This window comes from Loxodonta africana, chromosome 19, assembly GCF_030014295.1.
Source record: "Loxodonta africana isolate mLoxAfr1 chromosome 19, mLoxAfr1.hap2, whole genome shotgun sequence".
In the NCBI taxonomy this organism is placed as follows: domain Eukaryota; kingdom Metazoa; phylum Chordata; class Mammalia; order Proboscidea; family Elephantidae; genus Loxodonta; species Loxodonta africana.
The window spans coordinates 38,938,169-38,957,677 of NC_087360.1; positions in this window are offsets into that span (position 1 = coordinate 38,938,169).

Consider the following 19,509-nt stretch of genomic DNA (forward strand, 5'->3'; position numbering starts at 1 on the left):
AAAAAAGAGCTGGAGTGGCAATATCAATTTCTGACAGATGAGACATTAAAGTTAAATCCAGCACAAAGGATAAGGAAGGACACCATATAATGATTAAAGGATCAATATGAGACGACATGACCACAATAAATATTTATGCACTCAATGACAGAACTCCAAAATACATAAAACAAACAGCATTGAAAAGATAGACAGCTCCTCAATAATAGTAGGAGACTTCAACACACAACTTTTGGTGAAGGACAAAACATCCAGGAGAAGCTGAATAAAGTCACGGAAGATCTGATGGCCACAATCAACCAACTTGACCTCATAGACACGTACAGAACGCTCTAACCAACAGCAGAAAAGTATGCTTTCTTTTCCAACACGCATGGAACATTCTCTAGTATAGACCAAATACTAGGCCATAAAACATGCCTTAATAGAATCCAAAACATCGAAATATTACAAACAATCTTTTCAGATCATAAAGCCATAAGAGTAGAAATCAATAACAGAAAAAGCAAGGAAAAAATATCAAACACATGGAATCTGAACAATACCTTGCTCAAAAACTACAGGGTTATAGAAGAAATTAAGGACAGAATAAAGAAATTCATAGAATCAAATGAGAATGAAAACACTTCCTACCAGAACCTCTGGGACACAGCAAAAGCAGTGCTCAGAAGTCAATTTATAGCAATAAATGCACACATCCAAAAAGAAGCAAGGGCCAAAATCAAAGAACTATCCTTACAACTTGAACAAATAGAAAGAGAGCAACAAAAGAAGCCCTCGGGCACCAAAAGAAAGAAAATAATAAAAATTAGAGCAGAATTAAATGAAATAGAGAAGAGAAAAAATAATGGAAAGAGTAAATAAGATCAAAAGCTGGTTCATTGAAAAGATCAACAAAATCGATAAACCATAGACCAAACCTACAAAAGAAAAAGAGAAGAGGAAAAAAATAACGTGCATGAGAAATGAAATGGGTGTGATCACAACAGACTCAAATGAAATTAAAGGAAACATATTAAAATACTATGAAAAATAGTACTCTAAGAGATTTGAAAACCTAGGGGAAATGGACTAATTTCTAGAAACATGCTACCTACCTAAACTAACATGAACTCAGGTAGAAAAACTAAATAAACCTATAACAAAAAAAAAAAGATTGAAAAAGTAATTTAAAAGTGCCAAAAAAAAAAAAGGCCTGGTCCTGATGGTTTCACTGGAGAATTCTACCAAACTCTCAGAAAAGAGTTACCACTACTACTAAAGTTATTTCAGAGCATAGAAAATGATGGAATACTCTCAAACTCATTCTATGAAGCCAGCATAACCCTGATAGCAAAACCAGTTAAAGACTCCACACACACACACACACACACACACACACACACACACACACTTACAGACCAATATCCCTCATGAACTTAGACGCAAATATCCTCAACAAAATTCTAGCCAATAGAATTCAATAGCACATCAAAAAGAAAAAAAATTCACCATGACCAAGTGGGATTCATGCCAGGTATGCACGGAAGGTTTAATATTAGAAAAACAATCAATGCAATTCATCACGTTAATAAAAAAAAGGACAAGAACCACATGATCTTATCAATTGATGCAGAAAAGGCATTTGAAAAAGTCCCACCCATTCATGATAAATAACTCAAAAAATAGGAATAAAAGGGAAATTTCTCACCATAATAAAGGGCATTTATACAAAGCCAGCAGCCAACATCATCCTAAATGGAAAGAGTCTAAAAGCATTCCCCCTCAGAACAGGAACCAGGCAAGCATGCCCTTTACCACTACTCTTATTCAACATTGTGCTGGAGGTCCTAACCAGAGCAATTAGGCTAGATAAACAAAGGGCATCTGGATTGGTAAGGAAGAAGTAAAAGTATCTCTATTTGCAGATGATACGTTCTTATACGCAGAAAACCCTGAAGAATCCACAAGAAAACTACTGGAACTAATAGAAGCAAAATATCAGGATACAAGAAAAGCATACAAAAATCACTTGGATTCCTCTACACCAACAAAGGGAACATCAAAGAGGAAATCACCAAATCAATACCATTTACAATAGCCGTCAAGAAGATAAAATACTGAGGAAAAAATCTAACCAGGTCAAGAAGATAAAATACTTAGGAATAAATCTAACCAGTTCAAGAAGATAAAATACTTAGGAATAAATCTGACCAGAGACATAAAACAGCTATGCAAAGAAAACTAGAAGCCACTACCGCAAGAAAGCAAAAGAGACCTACATAAGTGGAAAAACATACCTTGCTCATGGATAGGAAGACTCAAAACTGTGAAAATGTCTATTCTACCAAATCGATCTATATATACAATGCAACCCCGATCCAAATTCCAGTGACATTTTTTAATGAGATGGAGAAAAAAATCACCAACTTCATATGGAAAGGGAAGAGGCCCTGAATAAGTAGAGCATTACTGAAAAAGAACAAAGTGGGAGGTTTCACACTACATGATTTTAGAACTTATTATACTGCCATGTAGTCAAAACAGCCTGATCCTGGTACAACACCAGATACACAGACCAATGAAACAGAGTTGAGAATCCAGACATAAATTCATCCACCTATGAACAGCTGATGTTTGACAAAGGCCCAAAGTCTGTTAAATGAGGAAAAAACAGCCTCTTTAACAAATAGTACTGACAAAGCTGGATATGCACCTGCAAAAAAATGAAAAAAGACCCATACCTCACACCATGCACAAAAACTAACTCGAAATGGATCAGACCTAAATATAAAACCTAAAATGGTAAAGATCATGGAAGAAAAAATAGGGACAATGCAAGAAGCCCTAATACATGGCATAAACAGTATAAAAACATTACTAACAATGCACAAACATTAGAAGAGAAACTAGAAAACTGGGAGCTCCTAAAAATCAAACACTTATGCTCATCCAAAGACTTCAACAAAAGAATAAAAAGAGAACCAGCAGACTGGGAAAAATTTTTAACTATGACAAATCCGATCAGCATTTAATCTCTAAAATCTACAAGATATTGCAAAACCTCAACAACAAAAAGACAAATAACCCAATTAAAAAATGGGTGTCATGGTTTGAATTATGTTCTCTTCCCCCCCCCCCAAAAATTTGTTAATCAATTTCCCTGGGCAATGATTCCCAGTATTGTGTGATTTTCCTGTATGTTGTAAATCCTGCCTCTATGATGTTAATGAGGGAGGATTGGTGACAGTTGTGTTAGTGAGGCAGGGCTCAGTCTAGATGATTGGATTGTGTCTTGAGGCAATCTCTTGAGATATAAAAGAAAGAAGCAAGGAGAGAGACGGGGCCTCACACCACCAAAAAAGCAGCACCGGAAGCAGTGTGCATCCTTTGGACCTGGAGTCCCTGTGCCTGAAGAGCTCCTCAACCGTGGGAAGATTGACAACAAAGACCTTCCTCCAGAGCCAACAGAGAAAGAAAGACTTCCCCTGGAGCTGACGCCCTGAATTTGGACTTTCAGCCTGCTTTTTTTTTTTTTTTTAATGTGAGGAAATAAATTTCTCTTTGTTAAATTCGGCCACTTGTGGTATTTCTGTTATAGCAGCACAAGATGACTAAGACAATGGGCAAAAGATATTAATAGGCACTTCACCAAAGAAGACATTCAGGTAGCTAACAGATACATGAGGAAATGCTCACAATCATTAGCCAGCAGAGAAATGCAAATCAAAACTACAATGAGATACCATCTCACTCCAACAAGTCTGGCACTAATCCAAAAAAACACAAAATAATAAATGTTGGAGAGGTTGTGGAGAAACTGGAACTCTTATATACTGCTGGTGGGAATGCAAAATGTTACAACCACTTTGGGAAAGCTAAAAAGAGAACTACATACAATCCAACAGCCCCACTCCTTGGAATATATCCTAGAGAAATAAGAGCCTTCACACGAACAGATATAAACACACACATGTTCACTGCAGCACTGTTTACAGTAGCAAAAAGATGGAAGCATCCAAGGTCCCCATCAATGGATGAGCAGATAAGTAAATTATGGTATATTCACACTATGCAATGAAATAGAACAACAATGAATCCATGAAACATCTCCTAACGTGGAGGAATCTGGAAGGCATTATGCTAAGTAAAATTAGTTGCAAAAGGACAGTATTGTATGAGATCACTATTATAAGAACTCAAGAAAAGGTTTAAACAGAGAAGAAAACATTCTTTGGCTGTTATGAAGGTGTGAAGAAATGAAGAGTGGTAATCACTAAATAGAAAGTCGACAAGAATTATTTGAGGTGAAGGGAAGGACAACAAACAATGCAGGGGAACTCAGCACAACTGGACTAAACCAAAAGCTAAGAAGTTTCCTGAACACAACCAAACACTTCAAGGGACAGAGTAGCAGGGCCAAAAGTCTGGGACCATAGTTTCAGGGGACATCTAGGTCAATTGGCATAACCAAGATTATTAAGAAAATATTCTGCGGAGGCAGGGCAAAGATGGCAGAATAGACAGTTGCTTCTGGCGAGCCCTCTTACAACAACGACCCAAAAGAACAAGTGAAACAACTATATTTATGACATGCTAGGAGCCCTGAACATCAAAGGCAAGTTTATATAATGAACCGCGGGACAGGGGGAGGAAAAGAGACTTCTCAAGCAGAGAGGAGTTACCAGACCTGAATAGCTGGGAGCCCTCAGGCACCATTCCAGGGAGCAGCTGCAGCAGGCTGGTACTAGCATTCGGCCACAGGTTCCTCAGGGAGAAGCTGCTAGCCATTCAACCTATTCACACCTCTGGAACCAGAGAAGAACAGTGCTCTTGGCAAAAGCTAAATACTTGCATATATTTTACCATGCCCCCACGCTCCCAAGCCGGCTTCTGCAGCTGCTTCCCCTGGGCCTGAGATAAGCCCTGTTGAGCACCTAGAGCCATCCCCCACCTAGGAGAAGGAATAAATTTGCAATTGAGGGAAAAGATAATTTGCCAGCTCCCCTAAACAGGGGAGCTCAGAACAGAAGCAGCTCCTGTCCAGACATAAACGATCCATGGACTTTGAGTACCTTTCCCCTCTGCATTGGCTTGTGTGGGCCTATTTAAGGAGAATAGGCTCTTGTTGGCAGACTACAACTGTTTCAGCTGTGCAGTGGAGAGGTGGGTGTTTGATGTCTGACATTGCTTTGCCTATTATACAGGGTCCTCACCTATGAACAAGAGGGGCCTAAGGACTGGTGGCTCCATTCAGGTCACCCAGCCACCCGCGACAGGGGTTCAAGGTTAAATGGTACCTTCCAGTCTTTACAAACAAAAACACTGGGTGCCTATGGTCCCTCTGCAGAACCCACCCACCTATACGTTCTAGGGAACAGGGACACACTTTCCTCAGAGACACCTGGGGGATGATTCTCAGCTCCCTGCCTTGTTCAGAGCATGACACCCTGCTGCAACCAGATACTAGTACCTACACCAATCACCCCTGCCCCTCTAAGACTGTAGGACAGAGCCTGCACTACACAGTTGATGATCAGCTACCTGAACACCTGAGCTGAATTCATATTAAAAAAGTGAACGGATTCTAGACCAATATACCTGAAGACAGCTCTAGCCATCTGGGGACAGGATGTCAGAGCTCCAAAGGCAAAAATAACCAAGCTAGCTCACTCAAGCACCCCTTTGGGCATACCAAAACAAAACAGAGCAAGAAGCTTTGACACAGTAAGCAAACATAAAATAAACTAATACAATAACCTGTAGATGGCTCGGAGACAACAGTCAATATCAAGTCACATAAAGAAACAGGCCATGATCACCTCAACAAGCTCTCAAAACAAAGAATCCAGGGATGTCCTAGATGAAAGCGCATTCCTGGAATTCCTGGAGGCAGAATACAGAAGTTTAATATACAGAACCCTTCAAGATATCAGGAAGAAAATCAGGCAATACACATAACAAGCCAAGGAACACACAAATAAAGCAAATGAAGAAATTGAAAAGATTATTCAGGAATATAATGAAAAATTTAATAAGTTGGAAAAATCCATAGACAGACAGCAATCAGGAATTCAGAAGATTAAAAATGAAATTACAGAATCAGACAACTCAGTAGAAAGCTAGAGAAACAGAATTGAGCAAGTGGAAGGCAGAATTTCTAAATTTGAAGATAAAGCACTTGGCACCAATATATTTAAAGAAAAATCAGATACGAGTATTTTAAAAAATGAAGAAAATTTAAGAATCATGTGGTACTCAATCAAGAGAAATAACCAATGAGTGACTGGAGTACCAGAATGGGGAGGGGTAACAGGAAATACAGCGAGAATTGTAGAAGATTTGTTGGCAGAAAACTTCCCTGATATCATGAAAGATGGAAGATATCTATCCAAGATGCTCATTGAACTCCACATAAGGTAGATGTTAAAAGAAAGTCACCAAGACATATTATAATCAAACTTGCCAAAACCAAAGATAAAGAGAGAATTTTAAGAGCAGCTAGGGATAAACGAAAAGTCGCCTACAAAGGAAATTCAATAAGAATAAGCTCGACAGAAAAAATGCAGTCAAGAAGACAATGGGATGACTTATACAAAAAATTGAAGGAAAAAAATCGCAAGCCAAGAATCATATATCCAGCAAAACTGTCTCTCAATTACAAAAGTGAAATTAGGACATTTCCAGATAAATGGAACTTTAGGGAATTCGTAAAAGCCAAGCCAAAACTACAAGAAATACTAAAGAGAGTTCCTTGGTTTGAAGATCAATAACATCAGGTATCAACGCAAGACTAGAACACTGGGCAGAGCAATTAGAAGTCAACCGACAGGGAAATAACAAAAATAATTCAAGATTAAAAAAAAAAAGCTCAAAACAAGGAAACAGTAATGTTATTATGTAAAAGAAGACAACATTAAAACAATAAACAGTGACTAAGAAATGTAGTCATAGGTCTTCCATATGGAGAGGAAGGCAAGGTGATACAAAATAATAAACGTTAGATTTAAATTTAGAAAAATAGGGGTAAATAACAAGGTAAACACAAAGGAGACGACAAACTATCCTGCACATCAAAATAAAATACAAGAAAAAAATAGAGACTGAGCAGAAACAAAATCAATAACAACTAGTGTGAGGAAAGAACAATATATAATCTACTCAGTACATGAAATTAAGCAAAAAAAGAAACCGTCAACAACACAAAAAAAAAGACATCAAAATGATAGCACTAAATTCATACCTATCCATAATTATGATGAATGTAAATGGACTAAATGCACCAATAAAGAGACAGAGAGTGGCAGAATGGATTAAAAAATATGATCTGTCTATATGCTGCCTACAAGAGACACACCTTAGGCTTAGAGACACAAACAAACTAAACTCAAAGGAAGGAAAAAATATATCAAGCAAACAACAATCAAAAAAGAGCGGAAGTGGCGATATTAATTTCCAACAAAATAGACTTTAAAGTTAAATCTAACATAAAAGATGAGGAAGGACACTACACAATGATTAAAGGGACAATAAACCAGGAAGATATAACTATATGAAATATTTATGTGCCCAATGAAGGGCTCCTAGATACATAAAACAAACTCTATCAGCATGGAAAAGTGAGATATATGGCTCCATAATAATAGTAGGAGACTGCAACACACCACTTTTAGTGAAGGGCAGGATATCCAGAAAGAAGCTTAATAAAGAAATGGAAGATCTAAATGCCACAATAAACCAACCTGACCTCATAGACAGATACAGAACACTCCACCCAACAGCAGCCAAGTATACTTTCTTTTCTAGTGCACATGGAACATTCTGAAGAATAAACCACATATTAGGTCACAAAGCAAGCCTTAGCAGAATCCAAAACATTGAAATATTACAAAGCATCTTCTCTGACGATAAGGCCATAATACTAGAAATCAATAACAGAAAAACCAATGAAAAGAAATGATACACTTGGAAACTGAACAGTATTCTGGTCAGGAAAGACTGGATTATAGAACACATTAAAGATGGAATAAAGAAATTCATAGAACCCAGTGAGAACGAAAACACTTCCTATCAGAATCTTTGGGACACAGTGAAAGCAGTGCTCAGAGATCAATTTATAACAATAAATGAACACATACAAAAAGATGAAAGAGCCAAAATCAAACAATTGTCCCTACAACTTGAACAAATAGAAAGAGAGCAACGAAAGAAACCCTTAGGCACCAGAAGAAAAAAAAATAAATAAAAAGTAGAGCAGAACTAAATGAAATAGAAAATAGAAAAACAATTGAAAGAATTAACAAGACCAAAAGCTGGTTCTTTGAAAAATTCAACAAAACTGATAAACCATTGACCAAACTGGCAAAAGAAAACAGGAGAGGAAGCAAATAACCCGAATAAGAAATGAGATGGGCACCTGACTGAAATTAAAAGAATCATGTCAGATTACTATGAAAAATTATACTCTAACAAATTTGAAAACCTAGAAGGAATGGTTGAATTCCTAGAAACACACTACCAACCTAAACTAACACAAACAGAGATAGAATAACTAAATAGACCCATAACAAGAGATTGAAAAGGTAATCAAAAAATTCCCTGCCCCCCAGAAAAAAAAAAAAAAAAAAAAAAAACTCTGGCCCTGAAGGCTTTGTTGCAGAGTTCTACTAAACTTTCAGAGAAGAGTTAACACCACTACTACTAAATGTATTTCAGAGCATAAAAAAGGACGGAATATTCCCAAACTCATTCTATGAAGCCAGCATATCCCTGATACCAAAATCAGATAAAAACACCACAAAAGAAAATTACATACCTATATCCCTCATGAACATAGATGCAAAAATTCACAACAAAATTCTAGCCAATAGGATTCAACAACATATAAAAAAAAAAATTCACCATGACCACATTAGATTCATACCAGGTATGCAGCGATGGTTCAACATTAGACAAAAAAATTAATGTAATCCATCATATAAACAAAAGACAAGAATCACATGATTTTATTGATTGATGCAGAAAACGCATTTGACAATGTTCAACACCCATTCATGATAAAAACTCTCAGCAAAATAGGAATAGAAGGACATTTCTCAACATAATAAGGGGCATTTATACAAAGCAAATAGCCAACATTACCCTAAATGGAGAGATCCTGAAATCATTCCCTTTGAGACTGGGAACCAGACATGGATACCTTTATCACCACTCTTATTCAACATTGTGCTAGAGGTCCTAGCCAGAGCAATTAGTCTAGACAAAGAAATAAAGGACACCCAGATTGGCAAGAAGGAAGTCAAAGTATCTCTATTTGCAGATGACATGACAGAAAACCCTAAGGAATCCTCAAGAAAACTACTGAAACTAATAGAAAAGTTCAGCAGGGTATCAGGATACAAGATAAACATACAAAAATCAGTTGAATTCCTCTACACCAACAAAAAGAACATTGAAGAGGACATCACCAAGTCAATACCATTTACAGTAGCGCCCAAAAAGATAAAATACTTAGGAATAAGTCCTACCGGAGATGTAAAAGACTTACACAAAGAAAACTACAAAACACTTCTGCAAGAAACCAAGAAACCTGCATAAGTAGAAAAACATACCTCGTTCATGTACAGAAAGACTTAAGATTGTAAAAACATCTATTTTACCAAAAGCGATCTATACATATAATGCAATTCTGATCCAAATCCCACCGACATTTTTTAATGACATGGAGAAACAAATCACCAACTTCATATGGAAGTGGAAGAGGCCCCAGATAAGTAAAGCACTATTGAAAAAAGAAGAACAAAGTGGGAGGACTCACTCTACCTGATTTTAGAACCTATTATACCGCCACGGTAGTCAAAACAGCCTGGTACAACTAATACATAGACCAATGGAACAGAATTGAGAATCCAGATTTAAATCCATCCACATATGAGCAGTTAATATTTGACAAAGGCCCCAAATCAGTTAACTGGGGAAAAGACAGTCTTTTTAACAAATGGTGCTGGCATAGCTGGATATTCATCTGCAAAAAAAATGAAACAAGTCCCATACCTCACACCATGAACAATAAGGAACTCAGAATGGATCAAAGACCTAAATATAAAATCAAATGCGGTAAAAATCATGGAAGAAAAAATAGGGACAACATTAGGAGCCCTAATACATGGCATAAGCAGTATACAAAACATTACTAACAATGCAGAAGAAAAACTAGATAACTGGGAGCTCCTAAAAATCAAACACTTATGCTCAACTAAAGACTTCACCAAAAGAGTAAAATGATTACCTACAGACTGGGAAAAAGTTTTTAGCTATGACATTTCTTATCAGCACCAGATCACTAAAATCTACATGGTAGTGCAACAACTCAACTATAAAAAGACAAATAACCCAATTAAAAAATGGGCAAAAGATATGAACAGACACTTCACTAAGGAGGACATTCAGGTAGCTAACAGATACCTGAGGAAATGCTCATAAACATTAGCCGTTAGAGAAATGCAAATCAAAACTACAATAAGATTCCATCTCACCCCAACAAGGCTGGCTTTAATCCAAAAAACACAAAATAATAAATGCTGGAGAGGTTGTGGAGAGACTGGAACACTTCTACACTGCTGGTGGGAATGTAAAATGCTGCAACCACTTTGGAAATTGCTTTGGAGCTTCCTTAAAAAGCTAGAAATAGAACTACCATACGATCCAGCAATCCCACTACTTTTAATATACACTAGAGAAATAAGAGCCTTTACATGAACAGATATATGCTCACCCATGTTCCTTGCAGCACTGTTTACAATAGCAAAAAGACAGAAGCAACCAAGGTGCCCATCAATGGATGAATGGATAAATAAACTATGGCATATTGACACAATGGAATACTATGCATCGATAAAAATCTGTGAAACATTTCATGGAGGAATCTGGAAGGTATTATGCTGATTGAAAGTCAATTGCAAAAGGACGAATATTGTATAAGACCACTTTTATAAGAACCCAAGAAACAGCTTAAACAGAGAAGAAAATATTCTTTGATAGTTACAGGATGGAAGAGGTTGGGAGAGGGGTATTCACTAATTAAATAGTAGATAAGAACTACTTTAGGTGAAGGGAAAGACAACAGACAATACAGGCAAGGTCAGCACAACTGGACTAAACCAAAAATAATTAAGTTTCCTGAATAAACTGAATGCTTTGAAGGCCAGGGTAGCCGAAGTGGGGGTTTGGGGACCACGGTTTCAAAGGACATCTAAGGCACCTGGCATAATAAAATCTAGTAAGAAAACATTCTGCATTCCACTTTGGAGAGAGGCGTCTGGGATCTTAAACACTAGCAAGTGGCGATCTAAGATTCATCAGTTGGTCTCAACCTACCTGGAGCAAAGGAGAATGAAGAACACCAAAGACACAAGGTGATTACAAGCCCAAGAAACAGAAAGGCTACATAAACCTGAGACTACATCACCCTGAGACCAGAAGAACTAGATGGTGCCTGGCTACAAACATTGACTGCCCTGACAGGGAACACAACAGAGAACCCCTGAGGGAGCAGGAGAGCAGTGGGATGCAGACCCCAAAATCTCATGAAAAGACCAGACTTAATGGTCTGACTTAGACTAGAAGGACCCTGGAGGTCATGGCCCCCAGATCTTCTGTTGGCCCAGGACAAGAACCATTCCCAAAGCAAACTCTTCAGACAGCGACTGGACTGGACAATGGGATGGAGAGGGATGCTGATGAGGTATGAGCCTCTTGGATCAGGTGGACACTTGAGATTATGTTGTCATCTTCTATCTGGAGGGGAGATGAGAGGGTAGAAGAGGTTAAAAGGTGGCGGAATGGGCACAAAAAGAGAGAGTGGAGGGAGAGAGCAGGCTGTCTCATTGGAGGTGACGAATTGGGATTATGCAGCAAGGTGTATAAAAATTTTTGTGTGAGAGACTGATTTGATTTGTAAACTTTCACTTAAAGCACAATAAAAATTAAAAAAAAAAAAAACTTTCTGCAACCCACTTTGGTGAGTGGCTTCTGGGGTCTTAAAAGCCAGCAAGAAGCCATCTAAGATGCATCTATTGGTCTCAAACTACCTGGAGCAAAGGAGAATGAAAAACACCAAAGACACAAGGAAAATATGATCCCAAGAGACAGAAAGGGCCTCATAAACCAGAGACTCCATCAGCCTGAGACCAGAAGAACTAGATGGTGCCGACTACCACTAATGACTGCCCTGACACAACAGAGAATCCCTGATGGAACAGGTGAAAAGTGGAATGCAGATCTCAAAGTCTAGTAAAAAGATCTGACTTAATGGTCTAACTGGGACTGGAGGTACCCCAGACGACGTGGCCCCCAGACTTTCTGTTAGCCCAAAACTAAAACCATTCCCAAAGCCAACTCTTCAGATAAAGATTAGACCGTACTATAAGATATAAAATAATATTGGTGAGGAGTGTGCTTCTTAGCTCAAGTAGACACATGGGACTATGTGGGCAGCTCCTGTCCAGTGATGAAAGAAGGCAGAGGGAGATAGGAGCTGGTTGAATGGACATGGAAAATACAGGGTGGAGAGGAGGAGTGTGGTGTCACATTATAGGGAGAACAACTAGGGTCACATAAAAATACGTGTATGTCTTTGCATGAGAAACTGACTTGAATTTTAAACTTTCACTTAAAGCAGAAAAAAACAAAAAAACCTTCCAACAAAGAAAATCTCAGGACCCAATGACTTTGCTGGTGAATTCTACCAAATGTTTAAAGAAAAATTAACACCAATACTTCCCTAATTCTTCCAACAAATAGGACCGATCATTTTCCAACTTACTCAACAAAAACATTAAAAGAAAAGGAAAGTACAGACTAATATCCATTATGAATTCTTAGTAATCTAGGGCTGCTGTAACAGAAATACCACAAGTTTCTGGCTTTAACAAATAGGAATTTATTTTCTCACATGAGAGGAGTTTAAAAGTCTAAATTTAGGGTGGTGACTCTAGAGAAAGGCTTTCTCTCTCTGTCGGCTCTGGGGAAAGGTCATTGCTTCTTGGTTCCCCTGGTGATCTTCATGTGGCTTTATATCTATCTTCCCCCATCTTGGCTTCCCTAATCTGCTCCTTTATAACTTGTAAGAGATTGACCCAAAACACCTCCTACACTAACCCTGCTTCCTTAAAATTACAAAGACAACCCATTCCCAAATGGGATTATTAACACAGGCATAGAGGTTAGGGCTTACAACACATATTTTTGTGGAACACAAGTCAATCCATAACAATCCACCTTTTGCTCCTCCTAAATTTGTGTTCTTCCCACATGCAAAATATACTCAGCCCATGACATCATCCCAAAAGTCTTAACTCCAAGCCCAAAGTCTCATCTTCTGAATCATCTAAATCAAATACAGGTAAGACTTTAGGCATATTCCATCCTGGGGCAAAATTTGTCTTCTTCTGTGAACCTGTGAAACCTAGAATACAATTTATCTGCTTAAGTGGAACAGGCATATTTCCTAAAGGTAGACATTTCCATTACAAATGGGAGAAATTAGAGGAAAAGAAGGAATAACTGGCACCAAGTAAGCTCGAAACCCATCTGAGTGGTGACCCCACCTTTAGAAACACCAGAGGCCACAGCTCTACCCTTTGGGACCCCAGAGGTCATGGCCATACCCATTGGGACTGAGGCAACCCTGCTTCACCACCCGAGTCTGCCCTGCTAGGGAAAGTGTTCCAAAGTTCTGTAGCTCCACCGATGAGTGCCTGGAGGCACCCCACCCCACCAGTAAACTGCAGCTGGAAGGCACTCAGCTCTCTTGCTCCATGGGTCAGCAAGCCTAGCTGCACCGATGTGTGCCAGAAGGCACCCCACTCCACCAGGAAGCCTCTTGGGCACAGGAACTCAGGTAGCCTAGGAGAATGCTGTGCCTCAAGTTGATGGAGCAAGGTTCCCATTACAGTGGACCTGGAAGGTGGAGTTGAAGCCCAGGGCTAAGGGGCCTTCACTCAGAACCCAGAGAGTGTGGCCAACACCCAGAGACTGGAGGACAGGGCCATTGTGTAAATGGTCACAGAAAACAGAGGATTATTTTCAAGCCTTGAGGGCTAATGCAATGTGTTTGGCTAACTTGCTTGGTGTCTGTTATGCCTTCTTTCCGTTCAATTTCTTCCGTTTGTTAAGGAAATGTCTAGCTTGTGCCTGTTTCACCATTGTACTTTGGAAGCAGAAAACTTGTATTCTAGATTTCACAGGTGAAGAGAAATTTTTGGGGTTTCGGGCTTGGAGTTGAATTAAGACTTTTGCTATGTTATGATGGAGTGAATATGTTTTACATGTGGAAAGAACACGAATTTTGGGGGATCAAAGTGTGGAATGTCATGGATTGAATTGTGTCTCCAAAAATATGCGTCAGAGATTTCCAGCCAACATGGCACCATAGACAGAAGCTCCATGCTGTCCCTCCACAGCAAAGACCAAAGAACTAAGTAAAATAGAGACAAATGTCATTCCTGGAACCTGAAATGTCAAATGAAGAGATAAAGAATAAGAAACTGATAGAGGACTGAGAATGAGGAGAGATACTTGCCGAGGTTCCTCATCAGCTAACACAGCAAGGATTCACCATCTTGGACTCCTGTCGGAGATCGGCTGACAGGGGCCATGGGAAAATAGCTTCACAGAGCTCCCAGCAGGAGATAGAGCACCCAGAAACCAGCGATACAGCTTTTCCCACCACCCTCCCATCCTCTTCCTGCTGCTCTACCTCTGAGCTTCCTGGCTGGCTGTGGTGGCTTGGCTGGCAGGGAAGTGCAGCATCCATGCCAAGTGGATTCATCACATCACAGATAGGTTGACAGGGAGTACAGGAAAGCAGCTTCACGAAGTTCCCAGCAGGAGACAGGACACTTGTTAACAAACAATATATGCTTTCATAACCTCACCCTTTTTCCTCTCCCCCTTCGGCCTCCTCTGCTTCCCACCAGCTGCAGTCTCTTGGCCAGAAGGCAACTGCTTCCACCCCAGGCCACTTAAATTTACCCCATCCACACTAGCCGAACCCCTGAGCTGGTGAAGCTCCTTTCCATCTCTTTTGGTTTCTTCTGTTACTCCCACCACCTCCCCCTCATTTATTTTGAACACCTGGGTCCGTGTCCCATCTTTGCTTCTTCTTGAAAGGCTGTGAAGTCCTGCTCGACTGGAGACCCACTCTCCCGGCCCATGACGTGACACTGGTTGGATCCTTGGCGCTATTTTTTTCTTGTTTTGCTTTGCTTTGTTTTGTTTCATTTTGTTTCTTCATTTGCTTTCTGCTTTCACAATTGGGAGCCCCTTCTACTCGGGGTGCACTGCACGGAGTAGGAGCCACTCGCCAATCTGCACAGCCACATAGGCAGGATCCCTGGGGGCATTTCTTTTCTTTTTTTTCTTTCTTCCTTCTCTATTTATCCATTTCTGCCTTTCTTCATTTCTCAGTTCTTGTCTGTTTATACCTACCTTCTTTTCCAGTCTCCTGAATACCTGGTGCTGTGTGACATCTATACCCCCTCTAGCCAGGCTACACTGCACAAACTGGGAAACTTTCCTAGTCTTTGCAGCTGCACTGGTGGGACCACTGGGGCTTTTCTTTTCTACTTTTAGTTTTCTTTTCTAAATTTTTCTCTATTTTTTTTCTTTTCCCCTTTTCCTTTTCTTTTTGCTTCTCCTCATCTTTCTAGTTCTCATCTTTCCACTCAAACAGCAAGCTCCCTTTCCACAGTTTTTATTTGGGGGGGCAGTTTTCCTTTGTTTGGTTTTGGCTCTTGTTTCTCCTCTTTCCCATACCCATACTAGCTTCATACATCACAACCTCCCCCCTCTTTGTTGCCTACCTGCACCTTCGAGCAGCACAGGCATGGCCTACAAGGACATGCCCAGCACTGATTTCTGGCCTGCCCTGTTGGCCCTAATACATGCCACAAAGAACCCATCCCAGCCCCTCCCCCTCAGCTGGACTTGCCTTGCCACAACATAGGTGACTGACTGGCCCCACCCATTGAATATGGAGGTGAAAAGTACCACGACTACAGAGGAGCAAGCAACAAAGAACGCACAGCACAACTGCTCAAAAATAACCAAACAAAACAAAAAAACAGGATGAAACAAACAAATCTACAACCAAGAAATGAAGAAAATAACTACTGAATTTCCCTGAAGACAGCAGACGATATCAAAACACATTAACAGAAAAAAAAAACAGGAAAGGATGGTTGCCATAGGGGTCCAAAATAAAACACCAGATGACATTCTGGTAGAAGAAACAGCACTAGAAGTATCTGACAGCGAATTCAACTCTCTAATATACAGAGCCATCCAAGAGTTGAAGCAAAAAGCAGAAAAAAATGAGGGGAAAAAAGACAAATTTATGGAAAAGACAGACAAATTCATGCACAATACAGGCAAAAAAATGGAAAAATTCAGGGAAATAATACAGGAACAAAATGCCAAAGCAAATTCACAACTAGAAATCATAGTAAAAAAAAAAAAAAAAAAAAAAAAACAATTAGAAATTCAGAAGATAAACAACAAGATTTCAGAAATGAACAGTGTCATAGAAGGGTTGAGGAGTAGGTTTGAAATGATGGAAGATGGGATCAATGAAATTGAAGACAAACACTTGGATACAACTCAGTTTGAGGAAAAATCAGAAAAAAAGAAGGAAGAAAAATGAGGAAACCCTGAGAATAATGTGGGATACAATCAAAAGCAAAAATTTGCTAGTGATCAGATTTCCAGAACAGGTAAAGAAAATGGAAAACACAGAGAGGGTCTTTGAAGAATTACTGACAGAAAGCTTCCCTAATATCATGAATGACAAAAACCTGACTATCCAAGAAGCACAATGAACCCCATATAGGATAAACCCAAAAAGAAAATCACCAAGGCATAACACAATCACACTTGCTAAAACCAAAGACAAAGAAAAAATCCTGAGAGCAGCTCAAGAAAAACAAAAAGTCACATATAGAGGAGAAACAATAAGACTAAGCTCTAATCATTCTGCAGAAACCACGCAGGCAAGAAGACAATGGGATGGTATATACAAAACCTTGAAAGAAAAACATTGCCAACCATGAGTAATATATCCTGCAAAACTTTCATTCAAATATGATGGTGAAATTAGGACATTTCAAGAAAAACAGAAATTAAGGGAATATGTAAAAACCAAACCAAGCCTACAAGAATTATTAAACGGAGTCCTTTGGTCTAGAAAAAACAACATCAGACAACAGCCTGAATCTAGGACTTAATGTTGTACAAGGCAGACATGAACATAGGAAATGAACTCTCAAGGACTACCCAAAACCAAAACAACTGCAACAGGGAACCAGAGAGGTTACTCTGTAAATGACAACAACATCAGAACAATAAATGAGGGAATAAATGGTGGAGGTATAGAACTTTCTAATGGAGAAGAAGGCAATGGGATACCAAGTAATAATAGACTGGTTCAAACCTAGGAACATAAGGGTGAATTTCAAAGTAGCCACAAAGAAAGTTAACAAACCTACTCATCAAAATAGAGAAGAAAAAGATAAAGTCTCAATAAAAACTAAACCTAAAAAAACAAAAGAAATGAAAAAGAAGTCCACAAACAAAAGGAACTCAGCAGAGTAGAGTAAGGAGAACAAAGAAAACGTTATCACCCCAAAAAAGCACTACAAAATGACGGCAATGAACTCATGCTTATCAATAATTATACTGATTGTACATGGCCTAAAGGCACCCTTAAAGAGACAGTGACTGAATGGATAAAAAAAAAATAGGATCCATCAATATGCTGCCTACAAGAGACACACCTTAGAAACAAAGATGCAAATTTATTAAAAATCAAAGGATGGAAAAAATATATCAAGCAAATAACTACCAAAGAAGAGCTGGAGGGTCAATTCTTATCTCAGATAAAATAGACTCTAAAACAAAATCCACTATAAAAGACAAAGAAGGGCACTACGTAATGATTAAAGAGATCCATCATGAAGACTCAACCATAAAAAAATCTACGCACCTAATAACAGGGCTCCAAATACATAAAACAAACTCCAATAGCACTGAAAAGAGAAATTGACAGTTCCACAACAATAGTAGGAGACTTCAACACAGCACTCTCGGTAAAGGACAGAATATCTAGAAAGAAACTCAACAAAGACATAGAAGAGCTAAAGAGCACAATCAGCCAACTTGACGTCATAGACATATATAGAATGCTCCACCCAACAGCTGTAAAGTATACATTCTTTTCCAATGCACATGGAACATTCTCCAGAATAGACCACACCTTAGGCCACAGAGCAAACCTCAACAAAATCCAAAACTTTGAGATAATAATGTATCTTCTCTGATCACAACACCATAAAGAAGAAATAAACAACATGAAAAGTAAGGGGAAAAAATCAATTACATGGAAGCTGAATAACACCCTGGAAGAAACCACTGGAAGAAATCAGAAATGGAATCAGAAAATTCCTAGAATCAAATGAGAATGAAAACACATCATACCAAAACCTTTGGAACACAGCAAAGTCAGTACTCAGAGGTCAGTACTCAATGCACACATCAAAAAAGAAGAAAGGGACAAAATCAAAGCATTAGCTACACAACTTAAACAAATAGAGAACAGAAAAAGAAGGTCACAGCCACCAGAAGAAAGGAAACAGTAAAGATCAGAGCAGAAATAAATTAAATAGGGGAGAGAAAAATAACAGAAAGAATCAACAAAACGAAAAGTTGGTTCTTTGAAAGGATCAACAAAATTGACAAAGCACTGACCAAACTGACCAAAGAAAAACAGGAGAGAAGGCAAATAACCCAAATAAGAACTGAAATGGGGGACATTACGCCAGGCCCAACTGAAATAAAAAGGATCATAACAGTATTATGAAAAACTATACTCCAAGAAATTTGAAAACCTAGAGAAAATGGACAAAGTTCTAGAAATGCACTACCTACCTTTTTTTTTTTTTTTTTTTTTTTACCCAAACTAACACCAAATGATGTTGAAAATCTGAACGGACCCATAACAGGAGAAGAGATTGAAAAGATAATTAAAAAAAAAAAAAAAAACTTCCAACCAAAAAAAGCCCTGGCCCAGATGGCTTTACTGGAGAATTCTACCAATCATTCAGAGAAGAGCTTACACCAGTGCTACTCAAACTATTTCAGAACATAGGAGAGGAAGCAATACTTCTGAATTCATTCTATGAAGCCAGCATAACCTTGATACCAAACAAAAGGCACCACAAAAAAAAAAAATTTACAAATATTTCTTATGAATATAGATACAAAAATTCTCCAAAAAATTCTAGCCAATAGAATTCAGCAGCATATCAAAAAAATAATACACTATGACCAAATAGGATTCATACCAGGTATGCAAGGATGGTTTGACATTAGAAGATCAATCAATGTAATCCACTACATAAATAAAAAGAATCACATGATCATCTCAATCAGTGCAGAAAAGGCATTCAACAAAGTCCAACACCCATTCCTGATAAA